The sequence below is a fragment of the Xiphophorus hellerii genome, chromosome 2, assembly GCF_003331165.1.
Source record: "Xiphophorus hellerii strain 12219 chromosome 2, Xiphophorus_hellerii-4.1, whole genome shotgun sequence".
In the NCBI taxonomy this organism is placed as follows: Eukaryota; Metazoa; Chordata; class Actinopteri; order Cyprinodontiformes; family Poeciliidae; genus Xiphophorus; species Xiphophorus hellerii.
In genome coordinates this window covers 1014538-1035521 of record NC_045673.1, presented here as the reverse complement: position 1 = coordinate 1035521, position 20984 = coordinate 1014538, and the positions used below count along the sequence as shown (strand labels likewise).

The window sequence follows — 20984 nt, the reverse complement described above, 5'->3', positions numbered from 1 at the left end:
ATATTAGAGTGACTGAAGTGGAAGCTTAGCAGTTATGGTTAGCTTAGCATTGGAACAATTTCTATCCATGACGAAACCACAAGAAGATGACTTCCTTCATCTGAATATCTACCTGTTTAAAATGAAAAGCTGTAGATGTTTGCACTAATCCTTTACTAGAATATCCTACCTGTTAAAAATATTTTAGATACAGAGGTTTGTAAGGATAAAACAGTATCAGACAGAGGAAACAGGTTTTTATTGGAATTAAATTAAAGACAAATACAGATCACTGCAACTCTTTTTTGTGCATTAATCTGTTGTATGACAGACTTTATTAAATGCAGCCACAATGTGTCACTGAAATGATAGGATATGATTAATATACATTAATATTACACGGCTATTACAATCAATCCCACATAGTATCGCTAACTTCTATTTAGCAAAGTTTAGTAATAAAAAAAGAGTGTAATTAAACTAAATATTTTAAAGTATTGGGACAAAATAGCCCAAAAAACAACGTATTTTTGTCCTGATTAACCGCCAAATAATAACTTGTTTACAGTAATGACTTTGGAGACGGGAAACTAAAGTCATTTATAAATATATTTACAAGCTGCTGTCATGTAAAGTAAAAACATGAAGTAATACAGCAGCTTAGTGAAAGGCTTTTATAAAATAAATTAAATAAAACGTCAGCAGTATGTGACGTAGCATCGGTGTGACATCACCACAAGGTAGGACGGATTTACAGGTAGCACAGATAAACAGAACACCTGGTCAGAACCGGGTCAGAAGCTGCAGCTCCACTAACGGCTGCTGCTGTTAGCTGTTAGCTTCCTGCTGACCGTGCTGTTGCTCTCAGCAACTTTATAATCCATCCAGAGATGGCGGCCATCTTTACGGCTGTAAACGCGGCGTTGGGGCAGCCATCTTTACTGCAGCGGCCATCTTTACTGCTGTAAACGCAGCGCTGCTGGCGGACGGCTATGTTTGCTTTGGGGTCGGAAACCGTTCACACAGAAGTCTGGCTGCGATAGCATTTAATTATGAACAAACATGCAGAAAAACAATCAGATTTCAGCAAAAAACTGGAATTGACGAGCTATGGTGAGAACGCTGAATAAAATGCAACATGACGGGTCGACTGCAGAGGCTTGAAAAATCAGATCCATTTCAGTTCCACAGATCAGGGTTTTTGTGGGTCAACAGGTCAGAACTGGGCCATTTAGCCATGAAAAGAATTGGAGTTGCATTTTCTTGCTGTGTGAATGTAGCGTCAGTGTGATGAAGACGACGCTCAGGGTTCTTCGTCAGCTTGCTGAGTTTCTCTGGTTCTGGAGCTGCTGACCCAGCAGATGACAGAGGAACAGGCCGCTGACCTTTCACCTCTAAGAAGTTGGTGGGTTTTTTCTTTGTGGACCATCCACTCTGTTTGTGCCCTGTGGAAACGTCCAGCCGTCTTACTGCTGCTCACATTCCTGACATTTGAAGGAAATCGATGCCTGCTGCATTCGGAGGCTCCGGCTGCTGCAGCGCATGTTCCAAATGTCACTGAGTGGTCCATTCTCCACCGCAGTCAGGTAAGAGAGTTCAGCCGATACGGGCTCCTCATGCAGGCTACTGACGTGTGTGTGTGTGGGATTCATTCAGGTGTGTTAATCCATTCATCCTGCTCGCAGTCCCCGGCCATCCTTCATGCTTCTCATCTCCAATCATCTCCATTCTCCTCCTCCATCCTCTGGCAGCCCAACCAATCCTCTGGACCGTCTTCAAAGGGCTTCATGCTTTTGTGAGCAATCAGGACACGGACACACACACACACACACTCCTGCAGCTCATTCCACTTTGCATCATGCAGCCTTCGGAGGGCAGCAGAGTTTCACTCAGACTCTCTCCATGTTGAATGAACCAAACGTTTCCATTCTCCTGTTTTCCTGTTCCCCCCGCTCCCTCCGTTCCTTCTGTTCCCGCCGTTCCCCCCTCCGTCTCCCCTGAACCCCTTCGCCCCGCTCCCTCCGGCCCGGTTAGCCTGAGATTGACAGATCTTTTCTGTCTGGTTATGAGACGTAATTAAAACTCACTTGGCTTCTTGATGGCATTTTCTGCCCCGATCAGTCGGCATTACTGGACCCGACGTTTTGTATCAGATTAGGTTATTCACTAAATCTAAATAAAGCTTAATGTTGTTACCAGACACATAGTTGGGACTTCATCACTAACAGTGTAAATATATACAGACAGACCTTTAACTGCAGGAACGCAGCAGAAGTTGCAGCTTCATGGATGAGCTGAGCTGCCGTTGGCCCAGCGGAACCAGAACCCACCGAGTCGGTCGCTCCTTTCCCGTTTGTCTCTGCGCGTCTGTTTATTCCTTCCAGGTCAGAACAGCTGCAGAATTGACAGATAAAACGGTTTCATATCTTTGTTCTTGTTCTGTTGTTTCAACCTGCCAGACCTCTCAGGTTTCATGGTTCTGCATCCAGAACCAGAACCAAACCTAGAGAAGCAGCATTCAGCTTCTATGCATCATAAATCTGGAACAAACTTCTGGAAAACTGTAAAACAACCGAAACACTGAGTTCCTGTAAAGGGGCAGTAATATGTGTAGAATCATTTTATAGATCCAGTAACTGTATTTCCTTCAGTTGCTATTAAAATACTTGATCAAATATGACTTAAAAGAAATATGAGCTCCTGCCGTTTCTGAAGCTCCGCCTCCAGGAAGTCGTTCCTGCATGGCTCCTCTGTTAACCCTTTAATGTTTTTACCAGCGTTGCTCTGAGCAGCAGCTCAGGAGCTCCACCTGCTGTTTGCTAATTACTGATGGCTAGTCTGAAGGAGCTGAAGTGGGGAGGAGCTGCGCCTCGACGTCGGGTCTCAGTCCTCCAGGTGTTTAGCACAGCTGTGTGGTTGCCATGGAAACTAAAGGATTTCTCACACATGAAGGAATCAAAGCAAAACTCCAGGTTTGTTTCTGATGAGGGATAAACTTTAGAACCAGACGGAAAGATAGAAAAAGGTCAAATTTACACAATACTGTCCCTTTAAGGTCGGATCCAAAAATAAGCATCAATTGTTCTAAAGGACTCAAAGTTTTAAATAATAAAACTGCCAGAACAGAACTGAATATTTTATTACAACTAAGAATTTGTATTTTCTGCGAAAACGTGAACATTGTGAATATTTTTACTGAAAATTACTTTGTTCTGAAGAACTGCAGACATTAAAAAACAGGCAGAAACAACAAAATAAGGAAAAGGCCTGAAAACGAGTAGAAAAACTGTAGAAGAGAGAAAACTTTCAGTCAATCCAAAGATTCATGCAGAAATTAAAGCTTTAAAGTCAGTTTATCTGCTAAAATGAGCTGAAGAGCTAAAGCTAGCTAGAATACCAATGATAGCATTTAGCCTAGCACTAGCATGTTGACCTCCAGTAACATTCTCATGCAACGTGAAAAAAACTAAACGGAAATCTAATAAGCAAAGACATTTTTTTTAAAAAGTGTAAAATAGTCTGCAATCTTCTTTCAGAGTAAAACTTTCTGCTTATTAAATGATGAAGAATATAAACGGAAAGAAAAATGATTTTTAGCTCATCTAATGCAGAGCCGCTTATATTCTGAAATTAAAACATATTATAGATTATGTTGAATTAGGATTGCTCTAATTAAAATCTATGTCCAAAAACTGTAAATTTGACACAACAGCTGCTAAATTTAATCAAGTTTTCCAGTTTGAGGTTCAAAGTCTCCAGTAGAAAAGTGATGATATTGTGAAGTTATTTTCCAAGTGTCCATTATTCAGCTGCTTTCACACATTACCTGGTAAAACCTCACAGGTGTCATTCAGGAAAACTGAAACAAAAGGAAAATCAGTGGATTTATGCTCCATGTCGGAGCAGCAGCTTCTCTGACCAAATGGAAAACAATGCAGGCCAGAGCCAGTCTGGACCGGCCAGGTTCAGTTCTGCTCCCTCCTCTTCCTCACCCTTCATCCGGCGTCATGGCGAGTTCTGATCCGTGTAAAAACCATCGTTCCGGTTTCATCACAGGGGCAGAAGTATTCAACACTCCACTGGGATCAACACACATAAAACCAGAGTTTTCAGAAAAGAGCTCATGGTTTTTAACAGTTTTGGCAAATAATCTGAAAAGTGTGGCATGCCTTTTTTTGATGCACCCAAAAAACACTTTATCAAAAAAGTTTCTTTTAATCCCTCTGCTTCAATTAAGCAAATTTAATGTCGTAAATCCATTTGCCAAATTTCATGGTCAGCTAGTTAAACATCTGATTTCCTGTCTAATTGTTATATGGATATTGATCAGGTCTGGTTGTTAATCATTTTTCTTATTTTCCAGAATAATTGTGATTTTGCTCCTCCTTGTTTTTCTTTCCATTTCTTTTAGTTTGACGTTTCTTAGTTTTCTGTATTTTTCCTTCTCTTTTTATCTTCATAGTTTTCACATTTGATTGGTCGAATAAAATCTCTTCTTGCTTTATTCTTTCCTTTCAAGTGTTTTAATTGAATCTGCTTCTTTCAGTGTCTGTTCTTATTTTGAATCAAAGCTAAAACACTACATACACTGCCTGGCCAAAAAAAAAGTCGCCACCAAAAAATGGTCACACTCTCTAATATTTTGTTGGACCGCCTTTAGCTGTGATTACAGCCGCATTCGCTGTGGCATTGTTTCAATAAGCTTCTGCAGTGTCACAAGATTTATTTCCATCCAGTGTTGCATTAATCTTTCACCAAGATCTTGTATTGATGATGGGAGAGTCTGACCACTGCGCAAAGCCTTCTCCAGCACATCCCAAAGATTCTCATTGGGGTTAAGGTCTGGACTCTGTGGTGGCCAATCCATGTGTGAAAAAGATGTCTCATGCTCCCTGAACCACTCTTTCACAATGTGAGCCCCATGAATCCTGGCATTGTCATCTTGGAATATGCCCGTTCCATTTGGGAAGACAAAATCCATTGATGGAATAACCTGGTCATTCAGTATATTCAGGTAGTCAGCTGACCTCATTCTTTGGGCACACAATGTTGCTGAACCTAGACCTGACCAACTGCAGCAACCCCAGATCATAGCACTGCCCCCACAGGCTTGTACAGTAGGCACTAGGCATGATGGGTGCATCACTTCACCTGCCTCTCTTCTTACCCTGATGCGCCCATCACTCTGGAACAGGGTAAATCTGGACTCATCAGACCACATGACCCTCTTCCATTCCTCCAGAGTCCAATCTTTATGCTCCCTAGCAAACTGAAGCCTTTTTTTCTGGTTAGCCTTACTGATTAGAGGTTTTCTTACGGCTACACAGCTGTTCAATCCCAACCCCTTGAGTTCCCTTCGCATTGTGTGTGTGGAAATGCTTTTGCGTTCACAATTAAACATACTCCTGAGTTCTGCTGTTGTTTTTCTTCGATTTGATTTGACCAAACGTTTAAGTAATCACCGATCACGATCATTCAGGATTTTTTTCCGACCACATTTCTTCCTGGAAGACGATGGTTCCCCACCATCCTTCCAGTTTTTAATGATGCGTTGGACAGTTCTTAACCCAATTCTAGTAGTTTCTGCAATCTCCTTAGATGTTTTCTCTGCTTGATGCATGCCAATGATTTGACCCTTCTTAAACAGACTAACGTCTTTTCCACGACCACAGGATGTGTCTTTTGCCATGGTTGTTTAAGAAATGAGGAGTTACTCATTGCATCAGCTGGGGTTAAATAACTTGTTGCCAGCTGAAAGATAATCGCCTATGCAGCACTTATCCAATAGGAGGCTTGTACCTATTTGCTTAGTTAAATCCAGGTGGCGACTTTTTTTTTGGCCAGGCAGTGTATCTACAAAGCGTAATCTTTATTGTGTCGTCATAATATCCAGTCATTTTGATTTTTTTTAATACAGTTAGGATTTATAATATTAACTGGACCATGAAAATAGGATTTGTCAGTCATTATTTGAACATCATTTAAAACCATTTTAAATGGCGGCCATTTTGATAGATGATTAATGAATAATACATTTTATACATTTTATTTGTAACGCACCTTACATTTCAAAGACATCTCAAAGTGCTACAGAGACGAAAATAGATTATAAAACGTACAATAAAACATACAATAATACATCTCACACCAAATGGTAAATTAAAACTTACAATTTAAAAAAGCTAACAGATCTAAAAAGCCTGTTTAAAAAGGTGTGTCTTAAGACCTTTTTTGAAGGCCTCCACACCTTGTGGGGCTCTCAGAGACTCTGGGAGGACGTTCCAAAGCCGCGGAGCTACTGCCTGAAAGGCCCTGTCTCCCATGGTGGGAAGCTTGGTCTTTGGTTGATGCAGGCGGTGAGAGGAGGTGGAACGAAGGCTTCGAGAGGTGGCATGTGGTATGAGGAGTTCATTGAGGTAAGCAGGGGTAGTGCCGTGGATGCATTGATAGGTGAGCAAACAGAGTTTGTAATGAATTCTTTGTTTGATCGGTAGCCAGTGGAGTGCTTTGAGGACAGGAGTGATATGGTCATATTTATGCCTCCTCATCAGTACCCGGGCAGCACAGTTCTGGATGTGCTGTAGCTTTTTTAGGTTTTTTCCAGGAATCCCGACGAGGAGGGCATTACAATAATCCAACCTGGAGGAGATAAAGGCATGGATCAACCTCTCAGCATCCGGTTGGGAGAGGGAGGAGCGGAGTCTGGCGATGTTTTTAAGATGAAGAAAGGAAACTTTACAAAGGTGACGGATATGGGTATTAAAGGTGAAGTTAGAATCAAGCCTAACTCCAAGGTTTGTAACGGAGATGGAAAGGGGGATGTTGTGGCCAAATATTGAGATACTGCTGAGAGGTGAAGACTGGGTTTGATGAGAGGTGCCAAAAAGGATTGCATCCGTTTTATTGCTGTTGAATTGAAGAGAGTTGTCAATCATCCAAGCCTTTATCTCCTCCAGACAAAGCTGAAGTGAGGACGGGAGAACTGTGGGGGAAGTGGAGTCCATTTTCATGTACAGTTGTGTGTCATCGGCGTAACAGTGGAAGGAAACCTTGTGTTTATTGATTATTTGACCAAGGAGGAGCATGTAGATGGTAAAAAGGGTAGGCCCGAGGACTGACCCTTGCGGAACTCCACAAGTCACAGTATGAATTGAAGATTTACAGTGATCCAGGGAAACATATTCAGTTCTATTGGTGAGATATGATTGAAACCATTTGAGCGTTGTGCCCGAAAGTCCAATTTCTGACTGTAACCTGTTGAGAAGGATGGTGTGGTTCACTGTGTCGAACGCAGCCGATAGGTCAAGGAGGAGGAGGAGAGAGGGTGAGCCCTGGTCCGCAGTCATGAGCAAATCGTTCATAACGCGGACCAGGGCTGTCTCTGTACTGTGAGCTGAGCGGAAACCAGACTGAAACTTTTCATAGAAGTTATGGTTATGGATGTGATGATGAAGTTGGGCTGCAACGACTTTCTCCAGAACTTTGGATATAAACGGTAAATTGGAAACAGGTCTATAGTGGGCCAGGATATTGGGGTCAAGTGAGGGTTTTTTCAAGTGGGGATGAATGACTGCAGTTTTAAGGGCTGGGGGAACCTGACTAGATTGCAATGACTGATTAATGATGGTTGTGATTAACGGACTGATGACTGAAATGCTTGACTTAAGTAGTGTTGTGGGGAGAGGATCTAGCACACAGGTGGAGGTTTTCATGCTTTTTACGATCCTCTCCACCTCAGACTGGGTGACATCGGAGAAAACTGAAAATGTGCTGGGTGGTATGGGGAGAGTGATGCCAGCTTGAGATGAGGCTATTGCAGGGAAAGCAGACTGAATTGATGTCACCTTATTAATGAAAAAGTCCATAAATCTGTTACAGTGATCTATACTGGTGTGAGTGTGTGTGTGTTGAAGGTTTGACCAGAGAGTTTATTTCAGAGAATAACTGTTTGGAATTCCCACTACTGTTCGAAATTATTAGGGAGAAGTAACAGGATCTTGCTGTGGTGAGTGCTCTGGAATATGTCTTTTGGTGTTCGCGGTAAGCTTGTTTGTGAACCATCATGCCACTGGCAGTATACTGCCGTTCCAGGGCACGACCTGCAGTTTTCATTTTACGGAGTTCAGGTGTATACCATGGGGCTGATCTGGAGAAAGTAACTGACCTAGTTTTAACCGGTGCATGGATATCAAGAATACTGCGAAGACTGGAATTGTAGTGGTTGACAGATTCATTGATAGAAGTAAATTTTGTGCTTAGTGAGATATCCTGGATATCCTGGTTGAAGAGGGTAGAATCTATTGCCTTTAAATTTCTGAACTGGATTTGGCGTTCTGTTTTCATGTATGTCTTTATTAATGGCAGAGTCATGGAAATTAATTTATGATCAGAGACCCCCAAGTCTTCAACTTGCAGGTTGGAGATGGGGGCATTGTCCGTGATTACTAAATCCAGAGTGTGACCTTTTGTGTGTGTAGGTACTGAAACGTGTTGTGTGAGATGTAAACAGTCCAGAAGTTCAAGAAATTCTGCGGCAAAACAGTTATTAGATGAATGAATATGAATGTTGAAGTCCCCCAGGATAAGCGTATTTTGGGATGTAGCACAAAGTGATGTCAGAAGATCTTGCAGTTCCATAATAAATCCAGTGTTGAGTTTTGGAGGGCGGTAAATGAGGAGCATCAAAATTGTTTCTTTTTGGAGTTTGCAATTGAAAAGGAGACTCTCAAATGTTATCAGGTCTGGCAGTGGAAGTGGGGTTACAGGTAGATCCTTGCCATGGAAGACAGCCAGCCCTCCACCACGTCCAGTTGTCCTTGCTTTCTCCAGATATGTATAGCCTAGTGGACAAGCTTCGTTTAATGCCATATATGAACTAGGTTTGTGCCAGGTTTCAGTGAGGCACAAAATGTCCACTTTTTTATCACATATGTGGATCAAAAATAAAGCTGATCTTATTACCAAGTGATTGAGTGTTGAATAGTTCTATTTTTAATTCGGAATTGGGCTTTACCTTTGGGAAAGTGCGGAGTAGGCGAAAATCCACCCCGCGTTTTCCCTGCTGCCACTGATTTCCTTTATTGTTTCTTGTGTTGGCCGTCTTCCGATGACGTAGCCCATGACGCATGAAATGAGCGCCAGGGAGATGTAGCCGGTGAATGTGATGTGGTCCGGTTGTGAAGCTGGGTGATTATTCTCCGTGTTCATGGTAAAATGACGATCCGTGGGAGGATTTGAGTGGATGGCGGTAAGGTCTCCCAGACCAGAGGCCGACCGGAGCGGTGTGAAGATGCCGTGTCCGCGTGGAGTGGAGGTGCAGGGGGTCCAGAGCCGTGCTCAGCTTGACCCAAGAAGACGCACTGCTCTCGGACTCCTGTGGCCCCGTCCCGTTGATGTCCTCGTTCATTCCAGGCACGGCCGAGCTCAGAGGCTAGCTTTTCTCTGGTTTCACTGGCATCCAGCGGTGAAGACGTAGACGTGATTGACGTGGCTGCAGGATCGAAGCCTTTTCTTTCCCCGACGTTAAATAAGTACGTTTATGGTTTCATCACAAACTGGCGGGCTTTGTCGTGGGTTCACGCGTGGCGTTCCTGCGTCAGTTGTCCGTCCTAGCTTGTAGTTTCCAGTACTGTTGAGCAGGAGAGGAGCTCAACATGAACCATGGCTTTCAAATTAGAATATTACATCAGACCAAATAAAAACATTTTAAAAAGAAAAATGCTAAAATGTTATTTTCAATCTGAGATTCTTCAGGACGTATATTTGTATAAAACATATATTTGTATAAAACGTATATTTGTATAAACGGACAGATTTGTTCCCCGGTTCTTCAGTTTGATTCAGGTTTTAGAAAGGAGAATGAGACTCAAAAGTTAAAAGTTTTTACCTGTTACAACATAAGGTGTTAAACAGACGCTGCTGCTTATTGCATGTAAAATACTTTCTGCTTCAAACTCTCCACATAACCCTACCTCATAAATCCTCCTACATGTCTCCCATTAACTCCTCCTGACGTGTTATAACCATTTAAATGCTAACTAATTAAAAAGTGTCACCTGATCTTGGGTGATTAAACCAGGCGCCTCATCAGAGCGTCTTAGACTTAGACTTAGACTGACTTTATTATCATTTTTCATGCACAGGGTGTATACAGAACGAAATTTCGTTGCATACGGCTCAGAACAATGTTTTGAGGTTCCAATGTTATGAGGTTACTCCGGAATATAAATATAAAATATAAAGTGCAGGACTGACAGTAAAATAGAAGTTATTTAGCTCTGTACATGTGCAAGGTATGAAGTGGAGACCAGTTTTTGAGTGCAGTCCAGTTAAGAGTTCAGCAGTCTGATGGCAAGTGGGAAAAAGCTGTTTCGGAACCTGGTGGACCTGCACCGGATGCTGCAGAACCTCTTTCCAGAGGGCAGCAGGGAGAACAGTTCATGGTGGGGGTGTGAGGGGTCACTGACGATGTTTCGGCCTCGGGACACGCAGCGCTGGGATGAAATGTCCTGAATGGAGGGAAGGGGGGCCCCGATGATCCTCTCTGCTGTCCGCACCACTCTCCTCACGTTCTTCCAGTCGGAGGCGCTGCAGCCTCCACACCACACAGAGAGGCAGCTGGTCAGAATGCTCTCTATGGTGCTTCTGTAGAACGTCTTGAGGATGGGCGGGGGCAGGTGTGCTCTTCTCATCCTCCGCAGGAAATACAAGCGTTTCTGTGCCCTCTTGACCAGAGACGTGGTGTTCCCAGTCCAGGTGAGGTCGTTTGTGATGTGCACCCCCAGGAATTTGGTGTTGGCCTGGTTAAAATCCCCAGCAATGATGAAAACGCCCTCTGTGTGTGAGGATTGCAACTCACTGATGGTCCGGTAGAGAACACTCATAGCCTCTTTAGTGTTAGCACTGGGGGGCACATACACAGCAGTGATGCTAACAACAGTAAACTCCCTGGGCAGGTAGAATGGTCTGCAGTTAACAGTCAGAAGCTCGATGTCCAGGGAGCAGTAACTGGCGACAGTCATGGCATTTTTACACCAGTTGTTGTTGATGTAAATACACAGCCCCCCTCCTCGGGTTTTACCGCTGAGAGCGCTGCTCCTGTCTGCGCAGAATGTAGCGAGCCCCTCCAGGCTAACAACGTTGTCCGGTATGGACGAGTTGAGCCATGTCTCCGTCAGAATAAGAGCCCAGCAGTTCCTCAACTCTCTCTTTGAAGACAGTTCCAGTTGCAGATGGTCTATTTTGTTGTCCGGAGAGCGGACGTTGGAGAGGAAGATGGACGGAAGCGGTGATCTGTGGGGGTTAGCGTTTAGCTTAGCTGTTAGTCCACTTCGACAGCCACGCTTCCGCTGCCGGTCGCACCGCCTTCGCTTTCTCTTTGTTTTCCTCTGCTTCTCTTCCCACAGTGCCTGACTTTGTGAACAACTCCATAAGCGATGTTGCATTTATCCAAGGTAATCCCTAAATCCTGTTTTTACCCACAGCTATTTGCTTTGAAAGGTGCAAACCAAGTCCAGCCAGCAGGAGTTTGTTGTGATTTACTGCAGCTCTGTTGCTGATGAGTTTCACACTCCGTCCTCTGGCTACTAAAACAAAACATGATGGAAAGTAAATGGTCCATGCGGCCCAGCCACCGGCTCCGGTCACCGACGCATCGTTTCCCCTCAGGAAGGTCAGTTAATATCCCAGTTCAGGGAGACGGACTTTAACTCATCATGTCTGTCACGCTTCACTTCCTGTATTTATCAAACCGGGACGGTGTGCAGCTTCAAAGCAGTTTGCATGTTTGTAAGATTAATAGAAATACATATTTAAGAAAGTTATGGGATTTGTTGATGTTTTTGTTCTGGTGAAGCTGTCGGCTAACTGTTGACTGCATGGCGGTAAAGTTTCATAATCACACAGGAAGTGATGTCAGCTGAGGCTGCGGCGTCCTTCCATCAGTTTTCATCAAAGCGAAGATGAGACGCCTCGTCCATCTGTCAGTCTCCGCTCAGACGGCGGTGTGTTCAGGACGGCTTGATAAATGAAACCTGGTGAACATCAACTGTTCCTGATGGGAAAACACAAGACTAAAAACTTTTATGCTGAATTTATTCCAGGATATTTTGCTTCTGTCAAACAGAATCATGTTTAAAAAAACTAAACTAAACTGTGTTTTAGTAATTTTGTTGTTAAATAAAAGTTATTGTAATTCTGCTCCTTTATGTGTTTTATGTGAGGGTCTGACTGAATGATTTGGTCCTTGTAGAAACAGAGACGCAGCATGGCGGAGATCAACCTGAGGTTCTGTTCGGGTTCTGGAGTCCAGGCTGAATCTTCCTCTGGATAAAAACCTGCAGCCTTCATCTCTTGACCAGATGAATCCTCCTGGTTGGTGGATCTCCACTGAGCTTTAGAGCCAAAATGTAAAGAAGACAGAAACATGATGTGACTCAGATGTTTGGGTTAATATCAGGTTAGCAGGTTTAGCAGCGTCTGGTTGAGGCTCGTGGTTTTATCGGATCAGTTCAGGTCCACAAGTCGGTCCAAAGTTTAAAGCTTTCATTCCTTTAATGTAAACCTTTCCTCTCTTCTGCTGCCGCCGTCACTGATCCCGTCGGTTGACCTCTGCTCCGATGAACTTCACCTTTCCTCAAACTCCTGAGCTCCATTAAGCTTCCTCCAAACTGATCGGATCGCTCTGTGGCTCAGTCAGCAGCCGAGTTCATGGCTGCTCTGGCTCTGAGGAGGCAGCGTTCCTCTGCTTCTCTCCGTTCCTCTGCTTCTCTCCGTTCCTCTGCTTCTCTCCGTTCCTCTGCTTCTCTCCGTTCCTCTGCTTCTCTCCGTTCCTCTGCTTCTCTCCGTTCCTCTTCATCACATCCAGGGAAGAGCAGATTTCTGCTCGCCTCCTTCAACTCATCCTCATGAACATTTTCCCTGATTCTTCTCTTAACTTTTGCAGAATACTTTTAAACTTCTTTAAATTGTTTCTTCTAATCATAAACTTTTCTACACTAACAAAAATACTTATATAAATATTTAGCTCCAAACTAAATATTTAGCTAGCTTAGAGCTAAATATTTTGCTTCTTAACTAAAGATTTATTCTGGAGCTCAGCAAAAAACTTGGTGCTAAATTTTTAGGTTGTGAACTAAATATTTAATATTAATTAAATATTAATCTGAATCTGTGACATTTTTAAATGAATGAATAATATGGTGATAATTTGACTGAAAAATGAACTCACGTTTTATCTTACAACTAAATACATAATTATTGCTGTTAATTTGTGTAATTTTACCACAGGCCTCCAGTCGCCTCAATGTTTTTACTGTCATCTTCATAACCTAAACTGCTTGGAGATCATTTTCTTTGGAAAAATTTCCCAGAATCCCATCAAAGTGTCTCTGTGCTCAGGATGACTTTATAGCTGAAGTCTGTAAAAAGCTGCTGCAGCTCAGACTCGTTTAGACAAACTGATCAGTTTCAGATATTAGAAAATCCTTTTTACAGCAAAACAATTCAAAAGCACATCTCTGTCCATGTGGCTGCGATCTGGGCTGATCGGGTGGGAAGAGAGAGCAACGCCTCCTCCACCGACTGGGAGCTCAGTTTAGTTTCTCATGGAGCCGAAAGAAAACCATAAGGAAGCTGAAAGTACACAAATCAGAATGAAAAAGAGCAGAGAATATAATTCAGAAATGAATCCTGATGAGGAGGAGCTGAAGAGGCAGGAAGTCGTCGCTCTGCAGCCGGTGAACAGTTCACTGCTGCAAACGTTTCTGTCCCAGTGAGGAATTAAATGAGATAAATTTGATGTCCGGGTTTATGAATACTTGAGACCACATCTAAAAAAGCTTACAGTATAACTGTTTTAATATTTCAAACACCAAATATGCTTTAATATGCATTAATAAACACTGTGGATATCGTTTTAGCACGACTGGAGGAGCTGAAATACCCACAGGTAGGTCACAGATTCACAAGCTGCATTTTCTTTAATACTTTAGATATACTCTGAGAAAATTGGCGGATTTAAATCTGAGTTACATTAATAATCCAAACTGAACCGCCCCACTGTGTATTAAAACCAGAACTCTGCACTGTTTGCTTCTCCTGAGAAAGCTTAAAAAAATAATGAGGATTGAAAATAATTAAAGAAAGAAAGAAAAACCTCCATCACTTTATGAAAAACTAGTTTTCTTATTTAAAGTAGAAATAAGGTGTGAGGAAGCAGCTGAGAACTTCCTGCCGTCGGGTGCAGATCCTGGGATCCAGAACATCATAAACAACATTTGTTGACATGAATGCTGATCATGTTTGGCCTTTTCAAAAGATCATTTCCCTTGATTTAAAACAGCAACAGGTTGAGTAATTATTTAGTGAGTGATTAACGGCTGATTTATTTCTGCATAAAGGAGGAAATTATGGAAATGAATGCTAATAGAAAACTGAAGGACAGACTCACTCTGTTCATATTTAACAAGGGAAAATAAGCAACAGAAGATGAAACTAACCAGCTTTGGATGATAATCTGTCACCTGGCTCTTAAATCCACAAAGCTCTCAGGTCAAAGTACCAGCAGGTTCTGATGTGGTCGGGTCCACTTCACAGCAGATGAACTCCCAAAACAAACTTCCTCAACACTTATTTTTCCATTCAGTTCATTTCTACAGCGCCATTTAAGAGGAACTTTACAGAAAACAATCACTTCAGTTCAAACATTCATTCCAGAAGATTCTAGTTATTAATCTGAGTATTAAGGTCAGATTAAGCAATATCACTAAATATGTGAGTTCTGGGATCTTTGTTTCAATGAACTCTGACACTACTGAAGTAAATTACACTACACACAATGTAAAGTAGATTATTGTGATCATTATTTTTACCTTTAATTAGACAAAATAATGATTAATAAAATAATTCAATGGTAGGTTTTGGTTTTCAGGCAAACAAAAAACAGCACTTTACCAACTGTACAATGAATCTGCACATACAGTGTGAACCACCAGTAATATAAGCCACTATGGTTAAAAACAGAAAACTACCTAATGGCGGCAGCCTGCGCTGCAGGCCTGTGCTGTGAATGTAGGAGTCCAACCTACATTCACAGGGCAAAATATTAAAGAAAAACTCAGTACCTTGAGTAATCGTGATTTCCCACAGATTAATCCGGGCTGGACTTCATCCCGTGGTCCAGACAGACCTCTCGAGAAGAAACTGCAGTTCAGGGCGGTACCGTTGTCTGCTCTCCACGTCCACAGCTCCACGTTTCCCACGGAGCCAGAGGCTCTCTGAGCGACGCGGGCCTCGGAGGGCCCATCTGGGGTCCGACTGTCTTCTCCAGTCCGGTAACGATCTTCTGCAGCTTCTCCAGTTTTACTTTGGCAGCTAACAGAAGTCCTTATTGGCGAGCAGCTAAGCTAGCTTCACCATAACTCTCCAGGAAATAAGCGAAGAAAAAAACAAGCGCACAGCTTCAAGCCGAAACTCTGCCGTGTCCTGCTAACGTGCTTATTAACTTGCTAACTTGCTTCTCCTGACTAGTCTGAGTTTAATCACTTAAAACCAGCTACCTGCTCCTCTGCTAGCTCCTCTCACGCCCAACCAAACTGTCTTTTCTTGGCAGGACTTCGCTGTAACAAACAGAAGATCGGGACAGGCCGCAGGCGGCCTCCTGCCGTTTGGAAATGGGACCATTGCACTCCGGAAGCGAAGGGGGCGCTGTTTCCTACATCACCTGCGATCTCCCGGGTATATTTTCTTTTGAAATCTGTGATATTCATTTTTAGGAAGGAGTTTCACTCTCAGCATATATTTAAACTAGTCTCTTTTATTTACTTGCAAATGCAAAGCTGCATCATTCAGCTCTTCAGGTAACAAGCCATGTGTTTGGTCTGAAAGCTGCAGGATGAACATGGCTGGTTTTCTCTGCACAGCAGCAAAGCACAGAGGTGGAAGTGTCAGGCTGTGTGGATGGCGAGACCAAATGTGAAGTAAACTAAACATCTTCCTATAGAACACAGGGTGTCCTAACTTTCCCCTCATTTAAAAGACAAATCTTTAATATCCATCTATCTATGATGTGATTTATCTCCCAGTCATGTTTTAGCTCAGTGAATCCGTTTCTTGGAATCCGTTTGCTCATTATTTCACCGTCATGCTGTGGGATCTGTCGCATTTGGACCAGAAAATCATTCCATCAAAGATTAAAGAGTTGTTAGATGCTGACAACAACAACAGAAATATGATTAAATATCAAACAGGCTGAGTTTGTGGCCAAATCGCAGAGGGAGTGTTTAAATCGGAGACTTTAGCGTCGTTAGTTTCAGGTCAGATTGTCTGACATCCTGAGTTTTAGAAAACAAGAAGATCTCTCAGAACAGAACTGTTAGAGAAACATGATAATCCTGCATTACAGCTGCTACAAGCTGAAATATTTAGTCAAGAGGATTAAATAAAGGTCTAAATTAGGAGATTTTAAATGCTGATGCTGTTCTGATGTTTGGCTTTAGTCTGCAGCAGGCGGAAACACGAAACAGAAAACCTGCTGCAGGTTCTCAGGGTGTTAATCAGGTTAAATCAAGACGGCTGGACTTTCACTGCAGCAAAGATTGGAAACAGACATGAACATTAGTCAGCATCAGGTAAAGATGTAAATATACCAGAGTTAAGAACAAGGCAAGTTAAATCCCACAACAAGATAATGAAGAAAAGTTCAGAAAATATTTTGAGTCTGCAGACAAACAGTTTGGATGTTAATATGAGAAATAATCTCCAGACTGTTTCCATAAAGTGAGTGGAAGCTGTTATTAGAGGAAATGTGTGATGAGTCATTAACCGTCAGATTGAGATCATTTTGTGTTTCTGCTTTGTCTTTGCAGATGCAGCATTCAAAATGGCTCTTTAAACAAACACTGGCTATTAAATAATTACATGCAAATTGGCCAACAAATAACAACATGATTAATCCATGGATGGGTTAAATGGAGCCGTTTCAGGACGTCTGAGGCCCGTCGATAGCAGGAATAATTGGCTCTGGTGACGGATTGATAATGGCTTCAGCTGAGAGCTTCATTACCGACCGGCTCTTTCTGCTCTTAATACTGACGCGCTAATTGAAGAGCTTTCAAACTCTAAACTTCCTAAATCATCTCCCTAATCATTTACACAAACCACTCTGCTGGGAAAGTTCAGGCACAACTTCTAACTGGTAATACTGGTGTTACTGGTCTCATAAGCTGCTTAATCAGACTGGAAATATTACTTGGTGATCTCAGCAGTTTATAAAATGATTTTAATCTGTAGCGGCTAACTTGGCGTCTGCCTGCTGGCGCTCTGAGGACGGATCCCGACGCTCCGGCTGTTTCTGCAACACCTGCACCTTTCAGTTCTCGTCGGTGGATCGGTGATCACACAACCAGCCAACTTCTGAAATCCTTCTGTTTCTCTGCAGCGCCTGCGTCAGGCTGAGCATGGCGTCTTACAGGAAGCGAACTTACGCTGCGAACGCTGGCCACGAACAACAACGTAGAGAAAAGATGATCAGCAGGTAATGATGATAATAAACAAACATTTTTACAGTAATTTTTCATAAAACTTTACAAAAACTAAGTCAGGTTTATGTTTCTAACACATTTCAGCAACAAGGCAGGTCAAAGTGCTTTATGTCATAAAAACACAAAAATATAAAGTGATAAAAGTCAGAAAACCAGTTTCAAACTTTTGATGAGTAAAATCATCAAAAACATCAACATAAAATAAGATTTAAAGGAGTTCAGTGTTTCAACAGTTTTTCTGTTTTAAGTTTTTAATTATTTAAAATAAAATTACTCTGGCAGACTGGTTCCAAACTGGTTCCAAACTGGTTCCAGACTGGTTCCAGACTGGAGCTGTCCAGACTGCCCATTATCCATCACCTCCAAAGGTTTCCTGCTGAACATGAAAGCCTCTCCGCTCCGAGTCTGACCGGACGGGAAACAGCTTCTGACCCGTTCAGTTAAATGAAACCTGCTGTAACAGAATGAGATATTTTAATATTCATAGAGTCTGAACATGTTTATGATCGCAGCATTATTTGCATCCAGCAGATTTTTCCTCTGATGGGATTTAAACCAAACATGGAGAAGCAGCTTCAGCTTCTATGAACCACAGATCTGGAACAAACTTCTAGATTGAAAGGTTAGAGTTTCCTTTGGAATATAATTAATAAAACACTGATCAACTTATTATTTTTACTCAATAAAAAGTTTGTTTTCAATTTGGTGACCGTTTTTTGTGACTTCTTGTATTTTTTTATGTTAAGAACTTTGAGCTGCATTGTTGATGAAATGTGTAAATAATAATAATAATAATAATAATAAGCCGTCACACACACACACACACACCTGGACACCACCCAGGCTGAATAGTTACCACTTCTCCCCAATCAGACTGAACTTTTAAACATTTGTTTCCCATAAATTAGTGATTTCCTCCAACACAGCCAGATGAACGCAGCGATTTCATTCTGTTTTTATCTGTTATTATAAATCAGACCAAAGCAAAGTTACATCGGCCTCATCGCCTCTTCAGCTGCTGCTGTTACACATTTCAGCTTCTTCCCTTAATTTCTCCTGCCTGCAGGATTTTCTCTCCCGCTGCCGGACGACTTTCATTTAATCTGAGATTTCACAGTTTCTGTCATTTCCAGCCGAGTTTCTCAGCATGCACCAGAATAACCCAGATGAAGAGTCTCATCGTGACGCTTTTCCCATGATGCTTTGCAGCAGCATGAAGCCAGCAGGAGACACAGTGACAGAGGTCAGTCAGCTCCATGCAGGCGAACTGAGGGACCTCAACACACACATCAACACACACACACCAACACACACACCAACAAACACACACATCAACACACACTAATCTTTTGTCTGAGCAAAGAAGCAAAATCGATCATCTTCACTTCCATTATGAAATCCCAGCGTCTCCCAGAAGCCTGGAGGAAACCAGAGAGCAGGACTGAGTTGTTTTTATTTTTATGTACGGCTTCATTTCTTACAAAGGTCAGATGTGCGTCGTTTCCTGCAGCAGCAGGACTAACTGTCACATTTTGCAGAGCCGTGTTGGGATGTTCAGTGTCCCATCAAGGGCAGAGAAGCGAAAGGTTGTTCAGTAATTTCTCTGGGAAATTGTCGCCCTCAGTCTCCAGCAGGAGGTCCCCTGTGTGATATGGATTGTTTTCAAGTAACAGGCGGTGAAAATGGCCATCTCATTATTTTTAATGGCTGTTTGAGATGGTTTCTGCTGCAGCGGAGCCACGCTGGAGAAAAAAGTTAGAGATGCTCATGCAGAGAAGAGACTTTGTGTTAATCTGTGTTGACTGTGGAGTCATGGAAACCGAGCAGACGGCGTTGCGGTGAGGACCTGCAGCCTCGGAAGCGCTCGCATGCTGCTGCAGCAGCTGGACTCACGCCGAGCTAATTGGGATCATTTTTTACCCAAACCTGATTTGGTTGGCGAGTCCCAAACCAAACCAGCAGCTCTGAGGTCAGAAATCTCCTCTAAACCTGCGGTTGTGTCAAAGCTGAACAAAATGACATTTTCCCACCACGTTTCCATCTAAATGGTTTTAATTAAGCCTCCCCTGTGGCCACGGTAACCAGTCCAGGGGAGCGCAGCATCATAGAGATGCTGCAGCATCTGTTGCCCTGACAGTCCTGCTGCAGCGACAGAAACAAAAAGCAGGCGCTGGGCGAGGAAACTGATGCAGCCAAATGAAGATGGATCAGTGGGAGGTTGTGGTGTCACTGATGAAGACTGCTGAGGTTATTACACAGCATGATGCTTCCTGATGAAGGCCAGACATGTTCAGCTGCTAAGCCACAAAATACCAACTTTATAAAGAAAAAATCTTGTTTGGTTTTAAGCTCATGTAAAATATTATTTGGAAACCTGTGAGAGTTATCCTACAAATCTATGCTGATAAAATTATATTCTTTTATTATTTATTGCAAACCAATAAATACAAAAATGTGCAGCACGCAAAGCAATGCAGACATATTTTAAAATTTGAGTTTAATGGGATGTTAAGATGTATTAAGCTGCTTTTACTCCAATATCCTTTAATAAATCCAGAGGAAAGTGAAAATATTCTCTGTGTTGAATACAGGACTCATTCCCAGCAGCTCTGTTCAGTCCTGATGAGGTGTGAACACAAACTGACCTCTGACCTCTGACCTCTGCTCCTCCAAACCTCAGACTGGGTTCAGTTGAAGTGAACTCTGGTTCGGTTTGAATGTGAGACCGCTCCAAAAGCAGGAAGTGGACTACAGCGCAGGGCATTCTGGGTAAATGTAACCAAAGCTAACGTGCTAGCCTAGATGTTAAACAATTTAGTTTGTAATTTGCTCAGTTTTTGTTCAACAATGTGAAACAAAGAACAGCAGAAACTTTAGTTCAGCTCTAATTCAATTACTTTTATCTCCGTTCAGGTTGCAGCATCACCAGCTGGGCGGATGTGAAGGTGGAGGAGGAGAGTTTGACCTCCTTTACAGCCAAGCAGCTCGTTGTTCCTCAGAGTTCTTGTCTAATTATCGTCTAAAGCTTGTTGTCCTGCAGCAGCGTTGGTCATGAGAGGAAGAGCTGCGGACGAGACCGGACTTTAAAACATGTCTGTTTAGGAGAAAACACAGTAAGAACCTGCAGGACACACACACACACACACCCACACACACACACACACACACACCCACGCACACACACACACACACACACACACACACACCCACACACACACACACACACACACACACACCCACACACACACACACACACACACACCATAATGTCTGTACTTACCGGTGCAGCGGGTGTCTTTCTATAATTACAATAATCGTCGCCAGGCTGCCGTTTTATTGCAGGTAGAGAAAGAAAATAATCTGCAGAATCCAGGATTAAAAACCTGAGACGTGTCCTCTAGGAGGACGATGGACGGACTGATGTCCCCTCACACACTTTGTCCTGGATGTCGCCATGGCAACAAG

At 42.7% G+C, this 20984-nt stretch overlaps 1 long non-coding RNA gene across 1 annotated transcript; it reads right to left on the bottom strand.

The window, feature by feature from the left end:
- Positions 1–11002: 11002 nt before the first annotated feature.
- LOC116730082 (uncharacterized) lies at positions 11003–12146 on the bottom strand. The gene is made up of 3 exons (XR_004341254.1): positions 12127–12146; positions 11846–11851; positions 11003–11343 (listed from the first exon to the last, which is right to left on the bottom strand). It is a non-coding gene; the product is annotated as an uncharacterized LOC116730082 (long non-coding RNA).
- Positions 12147–20984: the final 8838 nt, after the last annotated feature.